Raw genomic sequence first — 18,441 nt, 5'->3', positions numbered from 1 at the left:
GAAGCTACTATTTCAGAGTCAAGTCCATATTTAGTGCTAAACTTATGGAAAATATCAGTATCCATAAAAGATTTAACACAATCAAACTTAGGGGTCATACCTGACTCCTTACCTTTGTCGAGGTCCCAATCTTCAGAGTTGCGTTTAATTCTATCCAATAAATTCCATCTGAATTCAATAGTCTTCATCATAAAAGAGCCATCACAAGAAGTATCAAGCATGGTGTGATTGTTATCAGAAAGCCGGGCATAATTTTTTTGCATAATTACTCCTCTTGCAAGCTCATGATTGGGGCATGAATATAACATTGATTTAAGCCTCCCCCAAGCTTGAGCGATGCTTTCTCCTTCGCAAGGCCAAAAATTGCATATATAATTGCGATCACGATGAACAAGATGCATAGGGTAATACTTTTGATGAAATTCCAATTTCAATATTTTATAGTTCCGTGATCTCATATCATCACATAGCCTATACCATGTCAATGTGTCTCCCTTCAAAGATAAAGGGAAAGCCTTCTTCTTAACAGCATCATCGGGTATACCTGCAAGCTTAAATAATCCACAAACATCATCCACATAGCGTAGATGTTCATCAGGATGCTTTGTTCCATCTCCTGTAAGAGTGCTAGCTAGCAGTTTTTCCATCAAACCCGAAGGAATCTCAAAAGGAGTTTCATTTTCAATAGGTTCAGTAGGTTGAGTAGGTTGAGGAGCAACTCTTTGCTCTGCAGGACGGGGTGAAGATACCCCGAACAAGCCCCTCAGACAATTACTTTCCATAGTAACAAATGACAGAAAATTTCAGCACACTAAATAAATTTTTTCCTTACCCAATTCCACCTACCAAAGGCGCTTCACTCCCCGGCAACGGCGCCAGAAAAGAGTCTTGATGACCCACAAGTATAGGGGATCTATCGTAGTCCTTTCGATAAGTAAGAGTGTCGAACCCAACGAGGAGCAGAAGGAAATGATAAGCGGTTTTCAGCAAGGTATTCTCTGCAAGTACTGAAATAAGTGGTAAAAGATAGTTTTGTGATAAGATAAATTGTAACGAGCAACAAGTAACAAAAGTAAACAAGGTGCAACAAGGTGGCCCAATCCTTTTTGTAGCAAAGGACAAGCCTGGACAAACTCTTATAATAGGAAAAGCGCTCCCAAGGACACATGGGAATATCGTCAAGCTAGTTTTCATCACGCTCATATGATTCGCGTTTGGTACTTTGATAATTTGATATGTGGGTGGACCGGTGCTTGGGTACTGCCCTTACTTGGACAAGCATCCCACTTATGATTAACCTCTATTGCAAGCATCTGCAACTACAACAAAAGTATTAAGGTAAACCTAACCATAGCATGAAACATATGGATCCAAATCAGCCCCTTACGAAGCAACGCATAAACTAGGGTTTAAGCTTCTGTCACTCTAGCAACCCATCATCTACTTATTACTTCCCAATGCCTTCCTCTAGGCCCAAATAATGGTGAAGTGTTATCTAGTCGATGTTCACATAACACCACTAGAGGAGAGACAACATACATCTCATCAAAATATCGAACGAATACCAAATTCACATGACTACTAATAGCAAGACTTCTCCCTTGTCCTCAGGAACAAACGTAATTACTCACAAAGCATATTCATGTTCATAATCAGAGGGGTAATAAAGTGCATAAAGGATCTGAACATATGATCTTCCACCAAATAAACCAACTAGCATCAACTACAAGGAGTAATCAACACTACTAGCAACCTACTAGCACCAATCCCGGACTTGGAGACAAGAATTGGATACAAGAGATGAACTAGGGTTTGGAGATGAGATGGAGCTGGTGAAGATGTTGATGGAGATTGCCCTCTCTCGATGAGAGGAGTGTTGGTGATGATGATGGTGATGATTTCCCCCTCCCGGAGGGAATTGTCCCCGGCAGAACAGCTCCACCAGAGCCCTAGATTGGTTCCGCCAAGGTTCCGCCTCGTGGCGACGGAGTCTCGTCCCGAAAGGTTCTCTCCTATTTTTTTTCTCATCGAAAGACTTCATATAGGAGAAGATGGGCGTCGGAGAGCCACCAGGGGGCCCACAAGGTAGGGGGGGGGGGCGCCCCCTCCCTCGTGAGCAGGGTGTGGGCCCCCTGGCCTTCATCTTTGGTGACGATTTTTCTTTATTTATTATAAGGTATTCCGTGGAGTTTCAGGACTTTTGGAGTTGCGTAGAATAGGCCTCCAATATTTGCTCCTTTTCCAGCCCAGAATTCCAGCTGTCGGCATTCTCCCTCTTCATTTAAACCTTGTAAGATAAGAGAAAATAGCCATAAGTATTGTGAGATAACGTGAAAGAACAGCCCATAATGCAATAAATATTATCATAAAAGCATGATGCAAAATGGATGTATCATTATGTTTTCTCGCATCTCAGTTAAAGTATATTGTCATGGATCATTCAAACATGTTGAGCTTGCCTTTCTCCCCTTGCTAGCCTAAATATCTGTACTAAGCGGGAATACTGCTTGTGCATCCATTATCCTTAAACCCAGTTTTTGCCATGAGTGTCCACCATACCTACCTATATGCGGTATTTACCTGCCATTCCAAGTAAATTTGCATGTGCCAAACTCTAAACCTTCAAATTATAATCTGATTTGTATGCCCGAATTGCTCATGTAGGAACTAGGGGATGTCAGTGTCTTCCATGCTAGGTGGGTTATTCTCAAGAGGAGTGGACTCCGCTCCTCATTCATGAGAAAGTGGCGGTAACCGGGATGCCCAGTCCCATGATTAAGAAGATCAAAATCAAATCAAAATAATTGCAAACAAAACTCCCCCAGGTTTGATGTTAGTTGGAGGCACCCGTTGTTTCGGGCAAGCCATGGATTGATGATTGTTGGTGGAGGGGGAGTAAAAACTTTTACCATTCTATTTGGGAACCACCTATAATGTATGTAGTATGGAAGATATTGGGAGCTCTTGGTTGTTATGTTGACAATGAGATCATACCTATCAAAATTATTTATCTCTATTTTAAAAATCGAGCTCTGGCACCTCTGCAAATCCCTGCTTCCCTCTACGAAGGGCCTATCTTTTACTTTATGCAAGAGTCAAGGTGATCTTCACCTTTCCCTTTTTCATTTTATCCTTTGGCAAGCACTTTGTGTTAGGGTGATCGTGATATATATATATATCCAATTGGATGTACGTTAGCATGAACTATTATTGTTGACATCACCCAAAGGTGAATACGTTTGGTGGCAACATTATAAGCCCCAATCTTTCTCTGTGTCTGATTAAAACTTCATAACCACAAGTATTGCGTGAGTGTTAGCAATTTTAGAAGACTATATGATAGTTGAGTATGTGAAGTTTGCTAAATCAAAGCTCTGACATAGACTCTTCCTAAAAGTAAGATGAATTGCAATTATTTGATGACTAAGAATGAAGTTTGCTAGTTTTCAAGAAAGTTTATGGTCTATGCTTTAACATGTGAATTGCTTGTTACTAGTTCGTGAAAATTTTTATGAGATAAACTAATGTTATGACATATAATGTGAAGGAAATATGCCCTAGAGGCAATAATAAAGTTATTATTTATTTTCCTTACATCATGATAAATGTTTATTATTCATGCTAGAATTGTATTAACCGGAAACATAATACATGTGTGAATACATAGACAAACATAGTGTCACTAGTATGCCTCTACTTGACTAGCTCGTTAATCAAAGATGGTTAAGTTTCCCAACCATAGACATGAGTTGTCATTTGATTAACGGGATCATATCATTAGGAGAATGATGTGATTGACATGACCCATTCCGTTAGCCTAGCACTTGATCGTTTAGTATGTTGCTATTGCTTTCTTCATGACTTATACATGTTCCTGTAACTATGAGATTATGCAACTCCCGTTTACCGGAGGAACACTTTGGGTGCTACCAAACGTCACAACGTAACTGTGTGATTATAAAGGAGTACTACAGGTGTCTCCAAAGGTACATGTTGGGTTGGCGTATTTCGAGATTAGGTTTTGTCACTCCGATTGTCGGAGAGGTATCTCTGGGCCCTCTCGGTAATGCACATCACTATAAGCCTTGCAAGCAATGTAGCTAATGACTTAGTTATAGAATGATGCATTACATAACGAGTAAAGAGACTTGCCAGTAATGAGATTGAACTAGGTATTGGATACCGACGATCGAATCTCGGGCAAGTAACATACCGATGACAAAGGGAACAACGTATGTTATTATGCGGTTTGACCGATAAAGATCTTCATAGAATATGTAGGAGCCAATATGAGCATCCAGGTTCCGCTATTGGTTATTGACCGAGAATAGTTCTAGGTCATGTCTACATAGTTCTCGAACCCGTAGGGTCCGCACGCTTAACGTTATGATGACAGTTTTATTATGAGTTTATAAGTTTTGATGTACCGAAGGAGTTCGGAGTCCCGGATGAGATCGGGGACATGACGAGGAGTCTCGAAATGGTCGAGACGTAAAGATCGATATATTGGAAGACTATATTGGGAGTTCGGAAAGGTTCCGAGTGATTCGGGTATTTTTCGGAGTACCGGGGAGTTACGGGAATACGGGGGAAGAAGTATATGGGCCTTATTGGGCTTTAGGGGAGAGGGAGAGGCAGGCCGCCTGCCCCCCCATTGACTAGTCCGAATTGGACTAAGGGGAGGGGCGGCGCCCCCTCCTTCCTTCTCTTCCCTCTTCCCCTTCCTTGTCTCCTACTCCTACTACTTGGAAGGACACCTAGTTGGACTAGGAAAGGGGGAATGCTACTCCCGGTGGGAGTAGGACTCCCCTAGGGCGCTCCATAGAGAGGGCCGGCCCTCCCCTCCTCCACTCCTTTATATACGGGGGCAGGGGGCACCCCATGGACAACACAAGTTGATCTACGGATCGTTCCTTAGCCGTGTGCGGTGCCCCCCTCCACCATATTCCACCTAGGTCATATCGTCGCGGAGTTTAGGCGAAGCCCTGCGCCGGTAGAGCATCATCATCGTCACCATGCCGTCGTGCTGACGGAACTCATCCCCGAAGCTTTGCTGGATCGGAGCCCGGGGATCGTCATGGAGCTGAACGTGTGCTGAACTCGGAGGTGCCGTACGTTCGGTACTTGGATCGGTCAGATCGTGAAGACGTATGACTACATCAACCGTGTTGTTATAACACTTCCGCTTATGGTCTACGAGGGTACGTGGACAACACTCTCCCCTCTCATTGCTATGCCATCACCATGATCTTGCGTGTACGTAGGAAATTTTTTGAAATTACTACGTTCCCCAACAGTGGCATCCGAGCCTAGGTTTTATGCGTTGATGTTATATACACGAGTAGAACACAAGTGAGTTGTGGGCGATACAAGTCATACTGCTTACCAGCATGTCATACTTTGGTTCAACGGTATTGTTGGATGAAGCGGCCCGGACCGACATTACGGGTACGCTTACGCGAGACTGGTTTTACCGCCGTGCTTTGCACACAGGTGACTAGCGGGTGTCAGTTTCTCCAACTTTAGTTGAACCGAGTGTGGCTACGCCCGGTCCTTAAGAAGGTTAAAACAGCACCAACTTGACGAACTATCGTTGTGGTTTTGATGCGTAGGTAAGAACGGTTCTTCCTCAGCCCGTAGCAGCCACGTAAAACTTGCAACAACAAAGTAGAGGACGTCTAACTTGTTTTTGCAGGGCATGTTGTGATGTGATATGGTCAAGACGTGATGAGATATAAGTTGTTGTATGAGATGATCATGTTTTGTTGAAGTTATCGGCAACTGGCAGAAGCTCTATGGTTGTCTCTTTGTTGCATAAGATGCAAGTGCCAAATAATTGCTTTACTTTATCGCTATGCGATAGCAATAGTTGCAAGAGCAATAGTTGGCGAGACGACCATGTGACGACACATTGATATAGATCAAGATGATGAAGATCATGGTGTCGTGCCGGTGATGATAGAGATCATGATAGTACTTTGGAGATGGAGATCAAAGGCGCAAGATGATCATGGTCATATCATGACACATATTTTGATTGCATATGATGTTTATCTGTTATACATCTTATTCTGTTTTGTTTGACAGTAGCATTATAAGATGATCTCTCACTAATTATCAAGAAGTGTTCTCCCTGAGTATGCACCGTTGCCAAAGTTCGTCGTGCCCAGACACCACGTGATGATCGGGTGTGATAAGCTCTACGTCCATCTACAACGGGTGCAAGCCAGTTTTGCACACGCGGAATACTCAGGTTAAACTTGACAAGCCTAGCATATGCAGATATGGCCTCGGAACACGGAGACCGAAAGGTCGAGCGTGAATCATATAGTAGACATGATCAACATAATGATGTTCACCATTGAAAGCTACTCCATTTCACGTGATGATCGGTTATGGTTTAGTTGATTTGGATCACGTGATCACTTAGAGGATTAGAGGGATGTCTTTCTAAGTGGGAGTTCTTAAGTAATATGATTAATTGAACTTTAATTTATCATGAACTTAGTCCTGGTAGTATTTTTAAAATTTTGTTGTAGATCAATAGCTTGCGTTGTTGCTTTCATATGTTTATATGTTCTTAGAGAAAATTGTGTTGAAAAATGTTAGTAGCAATGATGCGGATTGGATCCGTGATCTGAGGTTTATCCTCATTGCTGTGCAGAAGAATTATGTCCTTGATGCACCGCTAGGTGACAAACCTATTGCAGGAGCAGATGCAGACGTTATGAACGTTTGGCTAGCTCAATATGATGACTACTTGATAGTTTAGTGCACCATGCTTAACGACTTAGAATCGGGACTTCAAAGATGTTTTGAACGTCATGGGCCATATAAGATGTTCCAGGAATTGAAGTTAATATTTCAAGCAAATACCCGAGTTGAGAGATATGAAGTCTTCAACAAGTTCTATAGCTAAAAGATGGAGGAGAATCGCTCAACTAGTGAGCATATGCTCAGATAGTCTGAGTACTTCAATCGCTTGAATCAAGTGGGAGTTAATCTTCCAGATAAGATAGTGATTGACAGAATTCTCTAGTCACCATCACTAAGTTAGTAGAACTTCGTGATGAACTATAGTATGCAAGGGATGACGAAAACGATTCCCGAGCTCTTCCTGATGTTGAAATCGATGAAGGTAGAAATCAAGAAAGAGCATGAAGTGTTGATGATTGACAAGACCACTGGTTTCAAGAAAAGGGCAAAGGGAAAGAAAGGGAAACTTCAAGTAGAATGGCAAACAAGTTGTCACTCCCGCGAAGAAGCTCACAGCTGGACCAAAGCCTGAAACTGAGTGCTTACACTGCAAAGAAAATGGTCACTGGAAGCGGAAATGCCCTGAATATTTGGTGGATAAGAAGGATGGCAAAGTGAACAAGGGTATATTTGATATACAGGTTATTGATGTGTGCCTTACTAGTGTTTATAGTAGCCCCTGAGTATTTGATACTTGTTCAGTTGCTAAGATTAGTAACTCGAAACAGGAGTTATATAAACAGAGACTGGTTGAAGGGGAAGTGACGATGAGTGTTGGAAGTGGTTCCAAGATTGATATGATCATCATCGCACACTCCCTATACTTTCGAGATTAGTGTTGAACCTAAATAAATGTTATTTGGTGTTTGCGTTGAGCATGAATATGATTTGATCATGTTTATTGCAATACGGTTATTCATTTAAAATCAGAGAATAATTGTTGTTCTGTTTAAATGAATAAAGCCTTTGATGGTCATACACCCAATGAAAATAGTTTGTTGGATCTCGATCGTAGTGATACATATATTCATAATATTGATGCCAAAAGATGCAAAGTTCATAATGATAGTGCAACTTATTTGTGGCACTGCCGTTTGGGTCATATCGGTGTAAAGCGCATGAAGAAACTCCATAAAGATGGATTTTCGGAATCACTTGGTTATGAATCATTTGATGCTTGCGAACCGTGCCTTTTGGGCAAGATGACTAAAAACTCCGTTCTCCGGAACAATGGAACAAGCTACTGATTTATTGGAAATAATACATACCGATGTATGCGATCCAATGAGTGTTGATGCTCGTGGCAAGTATCGTTATTTTCTGACCTTCACAAGATGGTTTGAGCAGATATGGGTATATCTACTTGATGAAACATAAGTCTGAAATAGTTGAAAGGTTCAAAGAATTTCAAAGTGAAGTGGAAAAATCATCGTAACAAGAAAATAAAGTTTCTGCGATCTGATCGCGGAGACGAATATTTGAGTTACGAGTTTGGTCTTCAATTAAAACAATGTGGAATAGTTTCACAGCTCACGCCACCTGGAACACCACAACGTTATGGTGTGTCCGAACGTCGTAACTGCACTTTATTGGATATGGTGTGATCTATGATGTCTCTTACTGATTTACCATTATTGTTTTGGGGTTATGCATTAGAGACAGCTGCATTCACGTTAAAAGGGCACCATCTAAATCCGTTGAGACGACATCGTATGAACTATGGTTTAGAAGTAAACCTAAGCTGTCGTTTCTTAAAGTTTGGAGTTGCGATGCTTATATGAAAAAGGTTTTCAACCTGATAAGCTCGAACCCAAATCAGAGAAGTGTGTCTTCATAGAATACCCAAAGGAAACTGTTGGGTACTCCTTCTATCACAAATCCAAAGGCAAAACATTCGTTGCTAAGAATGGATCCTTTCTAGAGAAGGAGTTTCTCTCGAAAGAAGTGAGTGGGAGGAAAGTAGAACTTTATGAGGTAACTGTACCTGCTCCCTCATTTGAAAGTAGTTCATCACAGAAATATGTTCCTGTGACTACTACACCAATTAGTGAGGAAGTTAATGATGATGATCATGAAACTTCAGATTAAGTTACTACAGAACCTCGTAGGTCTTACAGAGTAAGATCCGCACCAGAGTGGTACGGTAATCCTGTTCTGGAAGTTATGTTACTAGACCATGACGAACCTACGAACTATGAAGAAGCGATGGTGAGCCCAGATTCCGTAAAATGGCTTGAGGCCATGAGATCTGAGATAAGATCCATGTATGAAAACAAAGTATGGACTTTGATTGACTTGCCCAATGATCGGCGAGACATTGAGATTAAATGGATCTTCAAGAGGAAGACGGACGTTGATAGTAGTGTTACTATCTACAAAGCTAGACTTGTCGAAAAAGGTTTTTGACAAAGTTCAAGATGTTGAATACAATGAGATTTTCTCACTCATATCGATGCTTAAAAGTCTGTCCGAATCATGTTAGCAATTGCCACATTTTATGAAATCTGGCAAATGGATGTCAAAAACTGCATTCCTTAATGGTTTTCTTAACGAAGAGTTGTATATGATGCAACCAGAAGGTTTTGTCAATCCTAAAGGTGCTAACAAAATGTGCAAGCTCCAGTGATCCATCTATGGACTGGTGCAAGCATCTCAGAGTTGAAATATACGCTTTGATAAGTTGATCAAAGCATATAGTTTTATACAGACTTGCGGTGAAGCCTGTATTTACAAGAAAGTGAGTGGGAGCTCTGTAGCATTTCTAATATTATATGTGGATGACATATTGTTAATTGGAAATGATATGGAAATTCTGGATAGCATGAAAGGATACTTGAATAAGAGTTTTTCAAAGCAAGACCTCGGTGAAGCTTCTTACACATTGAGCATCAAGATCTATATAGATAGATCAAGACGCTTGATAAGATTTTTCAATGAGTACATACCTTGATAAATTTTTGAAATAGTTCAAAATGGAACAGTCAAAGAAGGAGTTCTTGCATGTGTTACAAGGTGTGAAGTTGAGTAAGACTCAAGACCCGACCATTGCAGAAAATAGAAAGAGAATGAAAAGTCATTCTCTATGCCTCAGTCATAGGTTCTATAAAGTATGCTATACTGTGAACCAGACCTATTGTATACCTTGCTTTGTGTTTGGCAAAGGAATACAATTTTGATCTAATAAGTAGATCACTGGACATGAGTCAAGAATATCCTTAGTGAGGACAAGGAGATGTTTCTCGATTATGGAGGTGATAAAAGAGCCCGTCGTAAAAAGTTACAACAATGCAAACTTTTACACCAATCCAGATGACTCTAAGTCTCAATCTGGATACATATTGAAAGTGGGCGCAATTAGCTAGAGTAGCTCCGTGCAGAGCATTGTGGACATAGAATATTTGCAAAATACATACGGCTCTGAATGTGACAGACCCGTTGACTAAGCTTCTCTCACGAGCAAAACATGATCACACCTTAGTACTCTTTGGGTGTTAATCACATAGCGATGTGAACTAGATTATTAACTCTGGTAAACCCTTTGGGTGTTGGTCACATGACGATGTGAACTATGGGTGTTAATCATATACAGATATGATTATTGGTGTTAAATCACATGGTGATGTGAACTAGATTATTGACTCTAGTGCAAGTGGGAGACTGAAGGAAATATGCCCTAGAGGCAATAATAAAGTTATTATTTATTTTGCTTATATCATGATAAATGTTTATTATTCATGCTAGAATTGTATTAACCGGAAACATAATACATGTGTGAATACATAGACAAACATAGTGTCACTAGTATGCCTCTACTTGACTAGCTCGTTAATCAAAGATGGTTAAGTTTTCTAACCATAGACATGTGTTGTCATTTGATTAATGGGATCATAGCATTAGGAGAATGATGTGATTTACATGACCCATTCCGTTAGCCTAGCACTTGATCGTTTAGTATGTTGATATTGCTTTCTTCATGACTTATACATGTTCCTGTAACTATGAGATTATGCAACTCACGTTTACCGGAGGAACACTTTGGGTGCTACCAAACGTCACAACGTAACTGGGTGATTATAAAGGAGTACTACAGGTGTCTCCAAAGGTACATGTTGGGTTTGCGTATTTCGAGATTAGGTTTTGTCACTCCGATTGTCGGAGAGGTATCTCTGGGCCCTCTCGGTAATGCACATCACTATAAGCCTTGCAAGCAATGTAGCTAATGAGTTAGTTACGGAATGATGCATTACGTAACGAGTAAAGAGACTTGCCAGTAACGAGATTGAACTAGGTATTGGATACCGACGATCGAATCTCGGGCAAGTAACATACCGATGACAAAGGGAACAACGTATGTTGTTATGCGGTTTGACCGATAAAGATCTTCGTAGAATATGTAGGAGCCAATATGAGCATCCAGGTTCCGCTATTGGTTATTGACCGAGAATAGTTCTAGGTCATGTCTACATAGTTCTCGAACCCGTAGGGTCCGCACGCTTAACGTTACGATGACAGTTTTATTATGAGTTTATAAGTTTTGATGTACCGAAGGAGTTCGGAGTCCCGGATGAGATCGGGAACATGACGAGGAGTCTCGAAATGGTCGAGACATAAATATCAATATATTGGACGACTATATTGGGAGTTCGGAAAGGTTCCGAGTGATTCGGGTATTTTTCGGAGTACCGGGGAGTTACGGGAATACGGGGGAAGAAGTATATGGGCCTTATTGGGCTTTAGGGGAGAGGGAGAGGCAGGCCACGCCCCCCCCATTGACTAGTCCGAATTGGACTAAGGGGAGGGGCGGCGCCCCCTCCTTCCTTCTCTTCCCTCTTCCCCTTCCTTGTCTCCTACTCCTACTACTTGGAAGGACACCTAGTTGGACTAGGAAAGGGGGAATCCTACTCCCGGTGGGAGTAAGACTCCCCTAGGGTGCGCCATAGCGAGGGCCAGCCCTCCCCTCCTCCACTCCTTTATATACGGGGGCAGGGGGCACCCCATGGACAACACAAGTTGATCTACGGATCGTTCCTTAGCCGTGTGCGGTGCCCCCCTCCACCATATTCCACCTTGGTCATATCGTCACGGAGTTTAGGCGAAGCCCTGCACCGGTAGAGCATCATCATCGTCACCACGCCGTCGTGCTGACGGAACTCATCCCCGAAGCTTTGCTGGATCGGAGCCCGGGGATCGTCATCGAGCTGAACGTGTGCTGAACTCGGAGGTGTCGTACGTTCGGTACTTGGATCGGTCGGATCGTGAAGACGTACGACTACATCAACCGCGTTGTTATAACGCTTCCGCTTACGGTCTACGAGGGTACGTGGACAACACTCTCCCCTCTCGTTGCTATGCCATCACCATGATCTTGCGTGTACGTAGGAATTTTTTTGAAATTACTACGTTCCCCAACATAATGATGCTAGTAAGGGTGATTGAGATTATCATTGATCAAACTTGTGCACCTCTAGCATTCACACTTCATAAATTCTTTCTTTATCATTTACCTACTCGAGGACGAGTAGGAATTAAGCTTGGGGATGCTGATACGTCTCCAACATATCTATAATTTATGAAGCATTCATGCTATATTACTATCTCTTTCGAATGATTATGGGCTTTATTATACACTTTTATATCACTTTTCGGACTAACCTATAACCGGAGGCCCAGCCCATATTGCTGTTTTATTGCCTGTTTTAGTATTTCGAAGAAAAGGAATATCAGACGGAGTCGAAACGGAACGAAATCAACTAGAGAAGTTATTTTTGGAACGAAAGCTACCCGATGGACTTGGACCCCACGTCAAGGAAGGAACGAGGAAGCCACGAGGGTGGGGGGTGCGCCCACCCCCCTAGGGCGCGCCCCCTGCCTCGTGGGGCCCTCGTGGCTCCCCTGACGTGCTTCTTCAGCCTATATAACTCCACGTACCCTAAAACTTCCAGAACAGAAGATAGATCGGGAGTTCTGCCGCCGCAAGCCTGTGTAGCCACCAAAAACCTCTCGGGAGCCCTTCCCGGCACCCTGCCGGAGGCGGGATCCTTCACCGGTGGCCATCTTCATCATCCCGGCGCTCTCCATGACAAGGAGGGAGTAGTTCACCCTCGAGGCTGAGGGTATGTACCAGTAGCTATGTGTTTGATCTCTCTCTCTCGTTTCTCTCTCGTGTTCCCTCTATGGCACAATCTTGATGTATCCCGAGCTTTGCTATTGTAGTTGGATCTTATGATGTTTCTCCCCCTCTACTCTCTTGTGATGAATTGAGTTTTCCCCTTTGAAGTTATCTTATCGGATTGAGTCTTTTATGAGAACACTTGATGTATGTCTTGCGTGGGATAACCGTGGTGACAATGGGTTATTCTATTAATCCACTTGATGTATGTTTTGGTGATCAACTTGCGGGTTTCGTGACATTGGGAACCTATGCATAGGGGGTGGCACACGTTCTTGACTCTCCGGTAGTAGCTTTGGGGCACTCTTTGAAGTACTTTGTGTTGGTTGGATGAATCTGAGATTGTGTGATGCATATCGTATAATCATGCCCACGGATACTTGAGGTGACAATGGAGTATCTAGGTGACATTAGGGTTTTGGTTGATTTGTGTCTTAATGTGTTATTCTAGCATGAACTCTTTTATAGATCGATCCAAAAGAATAACTTTGAGGTGGTTTCGTACCCTACCATAATCTCTACATTTGTTCTCCGCTATTAGTGGCTTTGGAGTGACTCTTTGTTGCATGTTGAGGGCTTGTTATATGATCTATCTATGTTATTATTGTTGAGAGAACTTGCACTAGTGAAAGTATGAACCCTAGGCCTTGTTTCCTATCATTGCAATACCGTTTACACTCACTTTTACCACATGTTACCTTGCTGTTTTTACAATTTCAGATTACAAATACCTTTATCTACCTTCCATATTGCACTTGTATCACCATCTCTTCGCCGAACTAGTGTACCTATACAATTTACCATTGTATTGGATGTGTTGGGGACACAAGAGACTCTTTGTTATTTGGTTGCAGGGTTGTTTGAGAGAGACCATCTTCATCCTACGCCTCCTACGGATTGATAAACCTTAGGTCATCCACTTGAGGGAAATTTGCTACTGTCCTACAAACCTGTGCACTTGCAGGCCCAACAACGTCTACAAGAAGAAGCTTGTGTAGTAGATATCAATGGGGCGGCACCAAACGCCGCCCGCCCATTAATTGTACCCGGTGAAACCACTCGAAGAAATCAAAAACCACGTTGCACTTGGGCTATTTAAGCCGGGTACTATCGTCTTCCTCTCCCTCCTCATCCATACCCCATCCTCTGCCTCCTCTGCCCTCCTTCTTCCTTCTTCTCCATCAAACCCGATCGAGCCCTCGAGCCACCATGCAGTACAACGCCCCCACCTACCGCTTCCCCCCAACCGTGCCGGAAAGGCTCTACCCGGCCAGAGTCTACGTAGAGAGAACCCTTAGGGTGTGGGCGATCTCAAGGTGGAGGGGCGCAAGGGAGTTAACGGAGTTCTTCCTTGCGGCCGGCTTCTGCCACCTCCCCCGCGGCTCTTCAAGGATGTACCATCTTGAGGAGGTCAACCACAATGGTGTTGTGGTTGGGCTCCTCGCTACATTCACTAACCCCTTCGATGCTTTCCACCTCCTTGGGCGAGTGTATTGGGTTGGTTGTGAGGTCATAGCTTTCACCACCCATAACATCTTCACTGACTTCAACAACGTCTTCCCCAACAACGGCGTTATGCACACGCTCCCATACCCCATCAACAACGGGGAGGAGCGAAGGGCACCTGGAGGAGCGAGGTGGCGTTCACCCGAAGGTGGAGGAGAAGAAGAACCCGCGTTTGGTGCCCCCCGATCTATCTAGCTTGCTATATATCTATCGTATTAGTATTTTAAGTTGTAATCATTATGCTACTATTATTAAGTTGTATTAGTATTTTAAGTTGTAAGGCTATCGTGGAGTTGTAAGGCTATCGTGGAACTATGGGTTGCAATCGTTATGCTTCTATATAATCGTTATGCTACTATATATATTGTGTGTTTCGTGCTATTATTTGTAGATTGCTATGGGTTGTTCTTGCTATTATTTGTGTATTGCTATGGGTTGCTACGGGCCTGGGTTGCTACACCCCAATCACCACACACACCATCTTCAAAATATTGGCCAAATAATGGGTCATGACCCAAACCATAGACATGCAACTAGGAGCCCCATGCAAACCCACTATGGACATGAAACTAGGAAATGCAAACTAATTTACTTCATGCAAGCATGCAACTCTTTTAGTTTATGGAACCGTAGACATGCATAAAAACAAGTAACATTTAGTTTTAGTGCATCAAAAAATGATCCATCACAAAATTTAGTGCAAGAAAAAGGCCAAAGTAAAAACAAGTAACATTTTATTTGCCGAAGTTAGAGGTGGGCTGGTGCCCCTGCGCGAGTGGGCTGGTGCCCCTACGCGGGTGGGCTGGTCTCTATTTGGGCATGGTTATTTTCTTACGGCCCAACATCTATTCGGCAGCCCAGTTTTGTTTTTTACTAGAAACTGAATTTAGGTGTGTACTCTGTTATCTGAAGAACAAAAACAGAGGAAACAGAGCATGAACACTGAATAATTTGTGTTCCAAATTGTTGCTTCAATTCAGATACATAACTTGGAATGGCGCACAGATCACATCCTCTACCCTGACAGGCCTAAATGCCCATTCTAATGACAGATGAACAACAAATAAAACAAAAACAGAGCAATGATACAACAATAGAACCCCCCTGCCATGATATTTGCTTACTTCTGCAAATCGATCATCTGCATTAGATATTTCTTGATCTTCTTCAGTTCCTCGGTCAGTTCGGACTTCGCATGCAGTTCAGTATTGCGCGCATACATCGCCGTCGGCACGACTCTGCCCGCCCCTCCGCCCGAGCTCCCCATATTCTCCACAACAATCGGCGGCACCCTGCCCAAATTGAGCTCCCAGGTTGCGGCCACGCTCGAATTAACGTAGCCCTCAAACTGAATCCTATCAACATATTCATCAATCCACTCGAAATGATAACTCTTCAGGATCTGAAAACAACAACATGAACTCTAATCCCAAATTCGAGGAGAAAAAACAAAATATGGAGAAATCAGAGCAAAAGACAGCGAAAGAACGGGCTTAGAACTGAGGTCTAACCTTGCCATCCCTTCCTGCCATTGGTTTGCTCAAGCATTTCACAAATTCCCGCCCAAGATTGCCATTGTCATCCCTCTTAGTGACCAACCGTTTAAGAGGGTCTGGGCGTGGGCAGTCAGGGCACCTTGTGAGCAGCACTGGTCCATACTGTCGCCATTTTAAGTGCGTGGCGGAGGAGGTAGACATTTGCGCTAGGTCGCCGGAGAAGAGAAAGATTAGGGAAAGGGGGTGAATGGGCGGCGGCGGGCGGACGGGCACGGGCGCTCGTCTCTTCTAGCTGCGAGGAGGTGGGTCCCGCGAGTAGACAAGTGGTGGGTCCTGCGCTTACGTGGATAAGTGGTGGGTCCAGCCCCCAACAGCTAACGAGGGCATCAGTTAAGTTTAACAGTCATGTCGTGCGTGGGCTATTTACTTGCTCAAAATTGTCGCACCACAGCCATTCGCTCGAACAACGTCGCACCCTTGCCAATTCACCTCAAATGTGTCGCACAGGAGCTATAAGCCCGTTTCTGCAGTAGTATTTGATATGCGTTCTCTCCTGTAAACTTGGTCCCTAGTTTCCAAAATTGAGAGGAATACCTAGATTGCTATTTCTATCATTTACAATCTGTCTCTAATAATCGAGGCTCTAAAACTGACGCCGTGCGTGCAGTAACAAAATCATCTCCTTGGATTCTCACGGGAACTTGTTGGCCAGAATGGAACCTGCAAGGCGCACAACGTCGGCGGAGGGCGAAGAAATCTACTTGGACGACCTGAACACGGTCCAGCAGCCGCTTCTTGCCCCCGGCGACAGTGCGTCGCCTGAATTGGCGATCGACTTGGTCCAGCACTTTCTTAATTACTATTCTCGGAAATACTTATGATCAAAATAAATTAAAAGGAATGTATCTAGATGTATATTAGTTCTAGATACATCTTTTTTTTATCTATTTTGATTACAAGTATTTACGGACGGAGGGACTACTTCTTCCCAGCACGCCTGAATTCGCTGCTTCTCCCCAGCACGGCTGAATTGGCAGCGATCGCCGGGTCAAGCTCTCCCAACATCGACTGGGCCAACCTGGATATCGACCCGTGCCTTGAAGTGGCAACCATCCCTCCAAGTTCTTCCTCCATCCCCCCTCAGATGTCGAAACCACCATGGCGTTGGCGGCCCAAGGTGCGATGAGCCCCTATGCTTCTCCCCCGACCTTCACCTCAGATGTCACAACCAGCAGCGGAGCGCCTGCCAAGTACTCCTTCTGTTCGGAATTACTTGTCGCGAAAATGAATGTATCTAGACGTATTTTAGTTTCAGATACATTCATTTTCAAGACAAGTACTCCCTCTGTTCCGATTTACTTGTCGTGGTTTTAGTTTAAATTTGAACTAAAACCACGATGAATAAATCAAAACGGAGGGTGTAATTCCGAACGGAGGAAGTACAAGCACCACGCCAGGCGTTGTATAACTGACCTGACGATCACTCTTTATTTACTACACGCCGCCCCAAGGTACGGACTCCATACTGTGAACTGGAGTTTAATTCTTTCCTCCGTGACTGATGACCTCTGGTGTTTTCTTTTAAAAAAAAAAAGCATGATGACCCCCGACCTCTACGTTCGCATCATGACGAGAGCCATTGCATTATTTATTCAACTAGAAGAACGCCCGTGCATTGCAACGGGGCCACATTAACTTTAAGAGTTTAATATTACGACATTGGCGACCTTTTTTACCATCAAATCCTCACACACACTCTCTCCCCCTCCCTCTTCCTCACTCTCTCTCCCTCTCTCTCTAACACACACACGTAGCCTATTTTCCCCGCCAATAAGACTTACTCAATTGGCAATAATGTGTGGATTTGTGGTGAGCTTGACTGAACTAATGGATAGTGATATATATTCCCCAATTATTTAACAATGAAATTTCAGAAATGGGAAAATTATGTAACACCTCAAGTCGTTAGCTACAGTGACCTCCCCCTAATGATGCCATGTCATCAGGCTTGCTAAGCCAAACTGCCACTTGATAAAACTCAAAGCCCAATTCAAATTTAAAATAAAGTCAAATAAATTACTTCGTCAAACAGTAAAACTAAAATGTTCACCATATTTTATAAATTCCACTGATCTTTGACATGTTGAGCCCAACACTATTTGAACCAAAAATTAAATCTTGTCAAATTAATAAGAGGTCCAACAGTAGTTAAAATAACCAATTAAATATAAACCTGATTTTATGTATTTCCTTTTGGCCCCAAACTTTTTGTGCCACCTAAAAATATTGTGCTCAAATTGTGTGCATAGTTCCACAATTAACAAAATCCATTTAGTTGATATGAGAATAAATAGAAAACGGTGTTAAAAAGGAGAAACGGATTAGAATACATTAAAAACCAAAAGGACGATGAAAAAGGGGATTCCCCCTATCCCTGGGCCTTGCCACCGAAACGGCCCAGTGGTCCAGTCCCCGCACGGTCGTCTTCTCCTGTTCCCTGAGCCCATCGCTACA

The sequence above is a fragment of the Triticum aestivum genome, chromosome 5B (genome assembly GCF_018294505.1).
Source record: "Triticum aestivum cultivar Chinese Spring chromosome 5B, IWGSC CS RefSeq v2.1, whole genome shotgun sequence".
Classification (NCBI taxonomy): Eukaryota; Viridiplantae; Streptophyta; class Magnoliopsida; order Poales; family Poaceae; genus Triticum; species Triticum aestivum.
This window is presented reverse-complemented; position numbering follows the sequence as displayed.